Here is a 14,064-nt window from a genome sequence, read left to right as displayed (position 1 = left end):
AGTGCTATGTCTCTGCTGATGCTGATTCTTATCTAAGGTTTAATCCACTCTCTTGGAGGTGAAATGCTGGAAGTGTGGTTCCAAGGATTGATTAACCCCTTAATGCAGCAAGTCTTATTACACACTAAGTGGTATTATTCCTCCAGACACACATTCAGAACTCCCTGTACGTTTTTGATCTGTGTTGTTATCATGAAGGATTTGTCCGAAAAGGGATACCATGGATGAGATGTGTTATGAATAAGAGGGAGGTAAACAGAAATCAAAGGGGGCAAACGTTGTACTACGATCACCAAAAACCTGAAGTGGGACACTAACATCTACTGCATCATTTAGAAAGCCAAGCAGAATGTATGTCCTGCACCAGCTAAGAAGTTCAACCTGCCTCAGGAGCTGATGGTCATCATGGAGTTAATCATCACCAGCCTCTATCATGGTCTGGATCAGCTCTTCCTCCAAGCACACATTCAGAAACATTGCACACACAAGTACAGGGATTTCTGTAGATACGGATGAGGCCGTTCTTCTGTAATAGAAGTTTGTAATAACATGTTGGTGAGCCCTACGCTGTTTAAGGTATTAACTGCTTTTGACTTGTGCTGTTATCCAGGGGTGTCAAGTAATGAAGTACAAATACTTTGTTAACTTACTTAAGTAGACATTTTGTTTATCTATACTTTACTGGAGTAATTATTTTTCGGCTGACTTTTTACTTTGACTCCTTACATTTTCACGCAATTATCTGTACTTTCTACTCCTTACATTTTAAAAATAGCCTCGTTACTCCTGTTTCATTTCGGTTGTTTTCATTGCATCTTGTCATTGTTCAAAAAAACGACAACAAAATAACCCTATCCAGATAAATTGCACCATCCAGAAAGTGTGAATTTGATTGTGGTTGGATGAGAAGTATAAACACATATCATTCTGACACCATTAAATACATATAGGCAACTACTCATCATATTTTCCGCTCCATGAAACACACGTTAATGCTCAGTAGTACACAAAGATGCTCCTTTAATATACTTGATATTACTAGGGCATCCCAACATTTTTCAGCATTAAAAGTTTAATATAACATTATAGTCATGTTGGATATATAGTCATTATAGTCATTACTTTTACTTTTATACTTTAAGTAGTTTTGAAACCAGTACTTTTACACTTTTACTTGAGTAAAAAGCTTAAGTCGATCCTTCAACTTCGATCGAAGTCTTTTTAAACCATAGTAGCTACACTTCTACCTGAATAATGAATGTGAATACTTTTGACACCTTTGCTGTTATCATGAAGGATCTGTCCGAAAATGGATACCATGCATATGATGTGTTAGGAATTAAGAGGGATGTAAACCGGCATCACGGCTATGTGAGTAGCGTTAAGGGACAAGAAGAGGTGGGGTATGATATTAAGAAACTGGACTTTTCAATGAGTCATAGTGAAACAGTTGTATCAGCATCTATATGCGGGGACCCTATAAAAACTTTAGAAAGCCCCCTGTACCGTGGGCCCAAGTGTGAATAATCTCCCTGCCCACCCAGTTCAACGCCATTTGTTTGGCCTTAAAAAAACTCAAACATACTCCGTCTAAATGATCTACAAACACCAAGACATTGTTGTCGGACACAGATAAGGACACACTCCAATGTCTCATGTTTTAGTGTTCTGTGCTAATTTCCCTAACCCTGAAAGATGACTGTTACCTCAAGTGCCAGTTGGATGCTTTTCAAAGAGTGCGAAATGCAGCCGAGTGTGATTGTGAGTCCTGCTCGTCATGCTCATGACATTCAGAGACAGAAGAAGGGCATCTAGCTCTCAGTGTGATGAAGGAGCCGCTTTCAGAAATGAGGCATACCTCAAGAGAACACCTGAGTGTCAATCTCCTACTGTGAAAATCACCCCCAGCACAAAGTCAACACTAAGGAAAAGGAGTCTCGAACAAAAAGGACAGAAGAAAAGGTCCCACCAACCTAGCTGAAGATTAATTACCCTGAGAACATGCAGAACATTAGAGATGCCCTTCAAAGAAAAAGTCCATATGGCATGAATAGGCTTACATGTACTGTTCTGAGACCTAGTTTTCCTCCCTGTCCTAAAAAATCTAGTATTCGCTATACAACCAAAAGTTTGTAGAAATCTGCTCATTTAACTTTTCTATTAGTAAGGTTAGCCTTGTTTGTGCAGTCCTTCAAGGTCCTAGAAACTGTAATCACCAAAAACCTAAAGTAGGGCACCAACTTCAACTCCATTATTTAGAAAGCCTAGAAAAAAATGGATGCCCTGCACCAGCTGAAGAAGTCCAACCTGGCTCTGGCACCATCCTCTGTCACAGTCTGGATCAGCTCTTCCTCCAAACACACATTCAAAAACACAGCACATCATCAGATCTGCAGAGAAGACCATCTGTGTTCACCTGCCCAACCTGCTCAATCTGCACACCTCCAAAACCAGTAAGTGTGCAGAGCGCATCACTGCTAATCAGTCACACTGCTGCCATTACATAGCACCAGCTCCTCAGCCAAATGTGGGTTTTTTAAGGATCTGAAAGGCTGCCAGTATTTTACTCTTCTGAGAAGGCCTTAGACCTCCTGTTGGAACATTGGAGTGATGTTTTGATTGCATGCACCCTTAAGAGCATTAGTAACATCAGGCACTGTTGTTATTTGAATCACCAACCTTTATCATCCTAGAGAATGCAGTTCTACAGACCAGTACTGGGGGCTCCAGCCAACACTTGACATTGGGGATGGTGACCTTAGTCTCATGTTTTATTGGGATAGAGTGTCCCAATCTAATGAACACTGGCTGCTCCTAAAACTACCTGAATGGTTGAAAGTTGACAGTGGTGTGTATTGAAAGTCAGCAGCTTTGTTTCAGCATTAGATAAACAAGACGAAACAATATGGATATGTTAAAAGCAGAGTGGTCAAAGCTCTATCTTAAATCCAATTAACGAATTAGTTCTCCTAAGTGCAAGAAAGAACAGGGGATTAGCAATGACCGATGACACAACCACTTAGCAATGCTCAGCGACAATGCTCCACCACAGAATCAAGCTGTGCAAACATTTTGGTGTATGAACACCGGCTCTGAATTTAGTCACATCATAGCTCCTGTGGAAGACAGTCTCTAAAAATTTCATAACTACAAAGGAGGCAGCAAACAATGGGCTAAATCTGGCACTGTTGGAAAAATGCTTATGTCAGATTAGTCTCTGGGAGCCAGCCGACCCCCCTTGAGCAAGAGATGGGTCAAAAAAAACTCAGCCAAAGCCACAGGCACAGCTGCACATGTTCAGGGAAGTGGTTTGCATCCTACAGAGAGTATGTCCAGCACTTTATATCTAGGCCAGCCCCTACAGTTCTGCTGCAATAGCAAAGAATAGTTACCTCATTTGGTCCTCCCCATGCATGAATCACATTTTACAGTGTAAAATGGGAAAACAGCAATTGGCAGCAATTCCATTACTGACCAAGAACTTTGGATAAATACTTGGGGTGAACTTTTGATAAATGGGATTACTGACTTTCAAAAAAGCTGTTTCACTGCAATACTGTTAAATGAGACCCCATTCATGTCCAGCAGCTCAGTTTAAAAATAATGGCATAAGACTTGCTCTGGTTCATTTAAAGCAGTGATTGTTTGTTTATTTATATCTATGAAGAAGCTTTATAGGTTTTATATACTGCTGCTGTCAAAACATAAAAAGGCAACTTTACAGGAGAAGGGAAAAAACATGTAAATGGGAACTAACACGCAAAAAAAAATATTAGTATTGTAATATTAGTAATAGTATTGATGTATCAGGTGTATTGAACAGCTATATCCGGGTCTATATATATATATGTGTGTGTGTGTGTGTGTGTGTGTGTGTGTGTGTGTATTTTTGTGCGTGTGTGTGTTCTTTAAATAAAGGTCATAAACAACTACTTTTGGTTCCATGTGTTTGTGATAAACAAACACTTCACTTGATGCATAGCTTCTTTACGGATGTAATGATTCTTCACACTCACAAATCTCTATTGCAAACATGGTTCTTTATGGAATCCAAAGTACAAGTGGTTGGTGTGGCGCAACAGATAACACCACTACCTGCCACTGAGCTACTACACCATGTGGGAGACCAGGGTTCGATTCCCGGTCTGGGTGACTATGCTGCGCTACACCAATAAGAGTCCTTGGGCAAGACTCCTAACACTACACTGACCCACCTCTGTAATATGACTGACCTTGTAAGTCGCTCTGGATAAGAGCGTCAGCTAAATGCCGTAAATGTAAATGTAAGTAGTTGTTCCATATTACTGTTCAAAGAACCTTGTGAAGCTCCTGTCTTATATCTATATTTTTGTCACTTATCTCCAGTTTGAGACGTTTGGGAACCCTTAGTGGTCCAGTGGAAGGCGCTGTCAATATGATCGCTGGTTCAAATCCCAGTCGTGCTGCTAGCTATTGGCAGCCAGGTCCCTGAGAGAGTGCTAATATATGCCTGGATGGATGGTGCTTTCTCCCTGCATCACCTCAGTGTGAATATGTATGGATTGGATAATTGGTGATTCAAATTGGGGATAAAATCCTAAATAAAATGTAGAATACAAGTTAATGTAAATAAGAGTTCATTATATAAATAGAGCATTTCTATTGGTCTATTCATGCACAATTATACAGATGCCATGAATTAGATTTAATATATAATTAAATACAACATAGAGATGGTAGAGATTACATAAGGCCTGTAGTTAAACTGCATGGTTTGAAATATGTTCAAGGTCCTGTGCTCTCTAGACTAATTAAACACGCCTGGGATTCTCTGAAAAAAGAACTTCTTTTTGTCCACAAGACAACCATCTGTCCATCTGCCTTACAGCAGCTAGTTATGTGACTTCCTTCAAACGAGAGCTGTTAAAATGCCCGCTCACAGTCTGAACTAAAAACAAACACAGGAAAAAGAGGCCTGCATCTGAGCTGGACTGGAAATAATACATTCCTAATAATCCAGCGCAAAACAGACTATGTGAGATAAGAGGATTGGTTCCAAGATGAAGTATTTATTAATTGCAACCTCAGAATTCCCATTCTCTTCCACTAGACATGCTGTTATATTTACCCATCAGTGTAAGACATGCCAATGAACACACAGCCTTCAGAGCTGAGCTGTTTTCAGGAAGGAGCGAAAGAGGCTGTCGTGCACCGCCGAGTCCAATAGAGATTGATGACTCAGTTAAGATAAAAAAAGCCACTGCCACAGAGAGGACATGCCGTGGCACATTTGAGCCACAACAGTGAGAACTCCCAGGAGGTCACTCAAGAGAAAGCAAATATTTCTGTTTTCATGACGTTCCAGCTGTGAAGTAACGTAACAACTGACCTTTACAACCTTGCCCTGTTCACTACATAGTGCACTATTTTGACTATGTCTGAAACTATGGGCAATTTACTATATTGTCACAGTCACACAAAAACCTTGTATCTAGATCATTTTAAAGCAAAATAACAGGGTTGTAGACAACTGAGCATTTTTCACTAAACCAAAGTCGCACACATTTTTATATCAATAAAGCAACTTAAAATATTTAATTTTCGCATTCTTTGGCACTTTTAAGTGCAACAGTTGCTATAAAAAAAGAGCAAAATACATATGTGGGCTCTGATCAATCCAGCCGTTACAATCGGATGCAGCTGAGCATTCGGGAAACATCATCGAAGCCCTTGAGACGCACATTCCAGCCAAGGAGAGTCAACACTGTGACCCAGAGAAGCTCCTAAAGAGTTCCCACAGACATCGCATTTATCACACTGTGCCATCGCATTGCCGAGCATAGAGGACACAACCCAGCTCTGCTTTGTTAGTGTGACCTTAAAGCATCCGAAAAGAACATATCCTAAGGGGCCATGTTTTGTATACATTGTGTCTTCCTAGAAATAGGCCTATAGAAGAGAGCGCCTCTTCTTTCAGCTCGGCAACACTGTGACCCATTTGCATAGATGACTTGCTCCTAGTTGGCTGAGAGAAGCTAAGCTGAAGCGTAGTTCATGAGTGAAGGCATTTGATGTGGTTTCATTTTTAGCAGGCTGGTGACTGTATTTGTCCTTCTTGCCAGTGGATGATTGTCACCAATGGTCACAACCTACTAAGCCATCACCTCCTGACCTTTCACACAGAAAAATGAAGAAGAAATAAAAGGATCTACATATGAGAACATTTGTAGCCCGGGGATTAAAGTCAGTGAAGTGCAAGGCCACTCATTCATTCAGTGAAACCGCGTCCACTTCTGCAGCATCAGGGCTGCATAACTGGACTCTACATTCCAAGATGGAGAGGCGCAGGGATGGCGATCTAACATTCTCAGACAGTCGTAGCCGAGGGGGTCCAAGCTGTGATCTACAAAGAGTTCAGAGATGGAGGCCTCTTTTCACTACGCTTGTTTTCGGTTCAAACTCTGAGCACACTTAAGCCTGAGGGATATAAAAGCAGCAGCCTATTTATTTTCATGACTAAAAAATCATATTTGTACTATTTAATAAGCGCACCATTTGCGTCAACAGAGAGACGAGAAACCTGCCAGTCACACTCGCCGATGAGGATTAGCTGTTGCAAAAGGGTGGTGAAGCTAATGAACATGAAAAAAACACTCTATAATTTATATTTGTACTATTTAATATCAAGGCTACTTGCGTCAACAGAGAAACAAGGCATTTTCCAGATGTTGACACTGACTTCCTGTTAAATTCTGCATTTTGTTGCTGTACACAGAAACCTTGTATGATCAAAATAGCAATTTTACAGGAGAAGAAAAAAAGTAAAAAAAAAAGTCAAATATGAAAGGTTTGTGTGACAATGTTGATCTGACAAGAGGTGCATAGTTCTGGATACCAACCAATACAAATAATATATTATAAATTGTATATGTGCACTTGTGTGTTTGACCCTGTACGGCCTGACACATAAAATAATAATACAAATAAAGGTATTTATGTATAAGTGATCGTCTATCGTCCATAATTTTGCTCAGTTAAAACTTCACTTTCTTAATTTCTTTACTTTTCTTATTTAACTAAACTATGAATTGATTTAAATGAACAACAAATGTCAAATACATGTTTCTGCCCTTCAAAACATATCAGAAAACATACCACGAAGCTGAGGAATCATGTATTCGATTCCTCAGAAGAACAGTTTGAGGCTAAATATTTATATATTAAATAACTGACAGGTTAATAATAATATAAAAGTAGAATATACAATGTTTTGCACCTAATTTGGCTACAGTGATGAACACATTGGTCGAGACTTAAGTATTAACTAAACTTATTTATTTTATATTAGTACTGTTAAGCAGCAGCACTTTGTCAATATAAATTGAAAAGTTGCCAAGCCTGACCAAGCTGATCATCCAGCTTCACCAAACTAGTCAAACAGTTTGACCAACATGACGACCAAGTTGATCATGCTGATCAGATAATCCTTCAAACTCAAATAAAAAGACATTGTCTGTGCTGGTCAAGAATTAAACCAGTTAGCTAACTCAGCCAGCCGAACACGGTATGTTTGTGTCTGGATGACCAGCTTTTTGACCACCTTGACCAGACGTAGGCAATTTGAAACCAGCTACAAGCAAAACCTGATCTTCAGCTGAATTTTTCAACAGGGTTGTAAACAGTATGGCAAGTACAACAAAAGAACGTACGTATAAGAAGAACAAGAAGGTACATATACTAACAACAGAGGGACAAGGCACCTGCCGGTCACTCTTGCTGACAAGGCTTATTTGCTGCATTCTCTGTATGGCGAATAGTTCAGTATGCCTTTCAATACAGGCTACTGTTCATCAAAAAAAAAAAAAGAGAGAGAAACAGCATAAAAATCCTATTTGTACTTAATAACTGCACTGTTTATGTCGATAGAGAGACGAGAAAGCCTGCTGAGAGGATCCAGCTATTAAATTTGTTATATGCTAAAAGGGGTGGTGCATAATTCAGTGCATCAATCAATACAGACTAATGTACATGTAAAACACTCTAAGTTCCACTATATTTATGCTGTATAATGCATGTCAAAAGAGAAGGCCGAAAGCTACCAGTCACACCTGCTGACAGCAGCCGAGTATAGCATTTTATGCCAAGAAGAGCTGTAAACAGCATGGCAACAAAAACAAGGTAATATAGCCATATATAAAAATATACATATCTGTCTTACTTAATCACCACATGTCAACAGAAGGACAGAAGGACAAGGCACCCGTCAGTCCAGCTCACTGACAGGGATTAGGTTAGCTGTGGTGTTCACTATATATGCTAAAAATAGTGGTGAACAATTCTGAAAACTGACAACTAACACAAGCAGCTAATGTAGATGTAAACACACCCTGTGTGGGAAAGCTCTTACGGGGAGGAGTGCTTCTTGTCAACCTCGTTTTCCGGCTCTTGGGAGGGTGAATAAAGCAGGAGCTGCTTCATAAAACACACACCTGCTCAGGGGCTTTGAAGACAAGATAAAGGGATTTCCCATAATGACACCCTCAGGAACAAAAGACTTTCTGTTGTATAGTACGCTCTGGAAGGCACTGTTGCCTCTGCTCTCATTCCAAGCCTTTTGTGCCTGCGCCCTCATGGTACAGTTGAACCTCCATAGTGGAAAATCGATCTTTGCTACCTCAGCCTTTTGTTGGCACCTTGCCGGACCAAATTTGACCTCCATTGGCACTAGAAGAATACAAAAGCTCAACATCATATATAGAATGTATGGGTTTTTTGCTCCATACAGGGGCCGGTGTGCTGTGTCCTACAGCAGGCATCTCCAGCCTTACCCCTTCACATCCTGCATATCCTGAAGAGATTAGGTCAGACTCAAAATGAGCTGAGCCTGCTTAGCAAGGTGTAAACTGACACCCGGTCACTCGAGTAAGGTGCATGTTATATTAGAGCAATGAATAAACTCTGAAAAGAGAATCTCACTCTAACAGCGCCTTACACTCCTAAAGGGCTTGTATCTTACATTTCTTTGTATTAGTGATCCACTAATCTATTTTTTTTTTTACGTGACCAATTTACAGCCTTTTTAAGCCCTTATAATCAAACAGCATTTTTAGTTACTGTGCCTTTAAGGCATGCAAATGACCTCTGTTTCGATTGACTGCCTTGTATTGTTATTCATTGAGAATGCAGTAACTATCTTATGTAGCCTAACTACGTAAATGTGTGTGGCTACACTGCTGTAGGCTAAATAGGTGCAGATGTGCACCTCTGAGTGATGCTATAGAAGAACCACTTTTGTAAAGGAGCTGTGAGTGTAAAGAACCTTTACATTTGTAAAGGAACTTTACACTGACATCTTTAAACCTTTAAAAGGTTCTTTACAAATATATCTCTTTTCCAAATATGGTTCTTTATTAAATCAAAAAATAAATCTTCTATGTTCACATACTACAATAAACACTCCGTGGTTTAAAGGGGCAATATACAATCTTTTACTCTGATTAAGGAAAACTTATAACGTGTGTTTATGAATCAGAACACTCATAACTCACTTTTACAATCTATTTATTGTCCCTCAGACTCTTTTGTCATTGTGCTTTTAGGAAAGATATATGTAAATGAGCTCTGTTCTAATGGGCTGCACTGTATTGTGCCTCATTCCAAAGCAACCCAGGCTGAAACACTTCTTATGACTTAAACTGAAGAATGGGCATGGCTAGCTTACCATATAGGAGCTCTGTGTAGTTCTATAATTACAGACTGTAGTCCATCTGTTTCTCTGCAGAGTTTGTTAGCCTCCTTTCACCCTGTTCCTTAGTGGTCAGAAACCCACAAGACCACCACAGAGCAGATATTATTTGGGTGGTGGGTCATTCTCAGCACTGCAGTGACCCTGACATGAGTGTGGTCTGTTAGTGTGTGTTGCGCTGGTACGAGTGGATCAGTCACAGCAGTGCTGCTGGAGTTTTTAAACACCTCAGTGTCACTGCTGGACTGCGAATAGTCCAGCAACCAGAAATGTCCAGCCAACAGCGTCTTGGGTGTAGTGTTCTGTGACCACTGATGAAGGATTAGACACAAACTGTGCAGCAACAGATGAGCCTCTGTCTCTGACTTTACATCTACACGGTGGATCAACTAGGTAGGAGTTTTTAATAGAGAGGACATTGAGTGGACACTGCTTTGTGTGATCCATTCGGACCAGCACAGCACATGCTAACACACCTGCCATCATCCTGTCAGTGTCACTGCATGCTGAGAATGACCCACCACCCAAATAATATCTGCTCTGTGGTGGTCCTGTGGGTTTCTGGCTGTTGAGCAATAGGGTAAAAGGTGGCTAACAAAATATGCAGAGAAACAGATGCACCACAGTCTAAAATTATAGAACTACACAGAGCTCCTATATGGTAAGTGGAGCTAATGAAATTGATAGTGAGGTTAAAAATAAGGAGATGATGTTAATTTTATGGCTAATCAGGGTATACCGATGTATTGTGTGATGTCACAGACACATGAGCTAATGAATTTCACAAGTGTTTTAAGCGGTTTTCGAGTTTGAAGAACCTTTGCATGTCGTAAAAGAACAGCCGTAAATCCAAGCCTAGAGAAAGTGCACAGTTACTGGGAATCAAGATTTAATGGATATAGCTTATATCCGTTCTTAAAGGCCAAGTATGGCCTTAAGTCTCATTTGTAGTAACTCAAATACAGCATTAAGCCTTTTCATCCAGCAGAGCCGTGCAATGTTTTTTCAGGCCAGTGAAAAGAGTAGAGGAAGATAATATCAACATGAGTCACCATATACAAGCTTGCCTTTTACCAAGTGTGACAAATTCTCATCGAAAGCTGCACAAAATTCAATCAGCACTTTTACATTTCGGGTAAACACATTTTCTCTAAAGCTTAGCAAAGACAGGAAAAAAATTGCGTGTGCTTGTGTGTGTGTGTTTGTGTGGGGCTTTCTCTATCTCTTGCAAAGGTTTAGCGGCATGCTTGGCTGAGCCCGGAGATGACTGAGCCGCTGGTGATGTTGGCAGGTGTGCGAAGAATGCCACAGTGGTGTCGCTCAGCTTCTTCTCCAACCCATCAGAGCCATTGTGCTCTTTGTCAGTCAGTTGTGCACTGCTCTGAACAATTACTGAGGCTTATTGGGCCTCGTCCTCCCCTCACTTAGCCTCTGAGTTAAAACACACCAAACACACTGCAGGGACAGCTTGCCATGCTCTGGTGCTCGGTGGACTATCTCCATGGCACTGGTAGGAAATCCAAACTGACGGTTTAAATGACTTGTAAAACAAGCCCACTGAAATGATTTAAACAGACTGCAAAGTACGATGCTGTACGACACTGTGGGCCGTACGTATTTGCAGTGCACATGTAAATACATCAAGTAAACGACGCTGTCTTGCGAACATAGCTGTTTAAAGTAATGCTTACATTATGACTGTGTAATGACCCCGGTGAAAGTTTAAGAGCCTGTTTTTGGGCCTACACTTCAATTTCCCACATTTCTCATAACTTACGAATTAGTTATTATATCATTTATAATAGCTACTATAATATGTCTTGGGATTAATACATTTGCAGTACACTTGCAGTGGTAAAGGCGTATATACAGAACACAGGAGTTTGTATTGGTTGGGACGTTGTTAATGTAAATTAAAACTAATACATTAAGACATTTAAACTCTTTTACCAAAACTAATAAATATACTTAATAGCCTATATTGCTAAATCATCTACTTTCATTTCAATGTATGTCTTATAATAAAACCAAGTACAAGTAAAATAAGTAAAAAACATTTTTTAATTATTTTCATGCCAATGTAAAACAAACAAAAAAACAAACAAATAATACATCAATAAAATAAAAAGGTCAAGTGAAGTCAAACTGATGTGTTTTTATATACCTTTGCTGTGGTCAATTGGCTGTGGTGGGGAGCAGTTTGACCTTGTAGACGCAGGTACATGTAAATCAATAGTGGTGGTAAGAGGGCAGGACTTAAGCAGTTTGACCAATGGTTGATGTAAATGCAGGTAGATGTAGGCAAATAGTGATGGTGAGAAGGCGGGCATTAAGCAGTTTAGCCAATGGTTGATGTAGATGCAGGTACATGAAAATCGATAGCGGTGGTGAGAAGGCGGGACTTAAGCAGTTTGGCCAATGGTTGATGTATATGCAGGTAGATGTAGACCAATAGTGAAGGTGAGAAGGCGGGACTTAAGTGGTTTGGCCAATGGTTGATGCAGGTACATGTAGACCAATAGTGTCGGTGAGAAGGCGGGACTTAAGCAGTTTGGCCAATGGTTGGTGTAAATGCAGGTACATGTAGACCAATAGTGGCGATGAGAAGGCGGGACTTAAACAGACACATTAAAAGTTGTAAAAAGTGGTGACTCACTGTGTACAGTTTTTACACAATTTACAGTTTAGAAATCCCATTCAGACTAATTAACTGCTTATAACAGTTTTATTATTAGCAGTAGTGGTTTATTTTAGTTTCCCCAGAACAAAACTGCTAAATTTAAATAAATAACAGTACAATTACAGTAACAATAACAGTGTGTGCTTGCTTTTTACTTGGGTCATCTTAAGCTTGTAAGGTAGGCTGGTTTTTAAATATACTTTTAACTATATTCTGCTAATACTCTTGTCTTAAGGTTAACATAGAAGCTTGGTGCTCATTAGTTGATTGAGCAGCGGCACAGGTCGTCTTCAATGTCCCTAAATTCAGTCATGTCACTCCACTGCTGCATTCTCTTCACTGGCTTACTGTAGCTGCTGCCCGCATCAGATTCAAAACCCTGATGCTGGCCTACAAAGCCACGAGCGGACCAGCCCCTCCATACTTGATGGCAATGGCACTGTCTTTAAACGCAGACTGAAGACCCACCTCTTCAGAGAATGCTTGGACGAATAGCAGAGTACTATGGTCACCTTATTTACTTGCGCTTAGTAGAGTCTAAAGCTTAAAGGTATCTTTGAACTATTACTCTATTCTAACTAGCTGAGGTTTTTCTTGGGTAAATAGCAATGCACTTTAAGTCGCTTTGGATAAGAGCGTCTGCTAATGCCTTAAATGTAAATGTAAATGTCATTTTCTAGTATGGACAATGCCCTAGAAGGCTGAATCAGGGGCCAAACTCAGAGGACTTTTTCGGCTGGGGGCGGCTTCATGGTAGGAGTGTGAAGCCAAGCCTGACCGTAGCTGTGTTGTGCCTTGGAGAAGAAGGCAGTAGATGGGGTGGATGTGGGTGTGAAGTTGCTCATCATGAAAGTCCAGTGAGAGGTGGAGGGTATATATAATGCTTGTGGAATGAGGAGGAGTTTAGGGCATGGTCCTTCTCACGTGAGTTAGTTATGTTTATTTATGGCATAATGACTTAAATTAATAGGAAAGGAAATAAAAACAAAAAGAAAACAAACAAAAAAAAAAAAACAGACTTAAAAAAGTGGAGGCTGAAGCCTCAGCTAATACTGTCCATCCTTTTTACTTTACCATTCTAAATAGGTAGCCCTTTAAATAGGCGCGTTTATGGATCAAAACATCAGTAACTCATAATTAAAGTATCTTATTAATCCTCATAACTAAACAAGCTCAAAGTGTTACTGTGTCATTAAGACTGATATAAAAGCTGGGGTGTTAAGTTAGGATGAGTTAGGATGATTCTAAGGGCCTGTGACTGATGGAGGTGAGTATTTTTTGACCAGGGTGAGAAAAATGTAGTATTTTGGCAGAATTTAAGTTGCACCCATTGCTGACACAGATGTGCAAATGCACACACACAGCTTATCTAGTCCCTGTAGAGACGTATTGGCAATAGAACAGGACTCTCTGGAACAAAAAAAACATGAACCGAATGGCACCATGCCTAATGCTAGGCGTGGGCTTGAGGTCAGCACTGAACTGAGGAGCAGTGGAACTGTGTTCTCTGGAATGATAAATGGTGCTCCATCCAATACTTTTGGGATAAGTTGGGGTGTTGGGGATGAGGTAGGGTGGTGACCATTCACCCCACTAACACTCATGTTGCTGAATGCAATCAAATCCTCATAACAATGTTTCAAAATTTAGTAGAGACAGT

The sequence above is a fragment of the Salminus brasiliensis genome, chromosome 2, assembly GCF_030463535.1.
Source record: "Salminus brasiliensis chromosome 2, fSalBra1.hap2, whole genome shotgun sequence".
Taxonomy (NCBI): Eukaryota; Metazoa; Chordata; class Actinopteri; order Characiformes; family Bryconidae; genus Salminus; species Salminus brasiliensis.
This window is presented reverse-complemented; position numbering follows the sequence as displayed.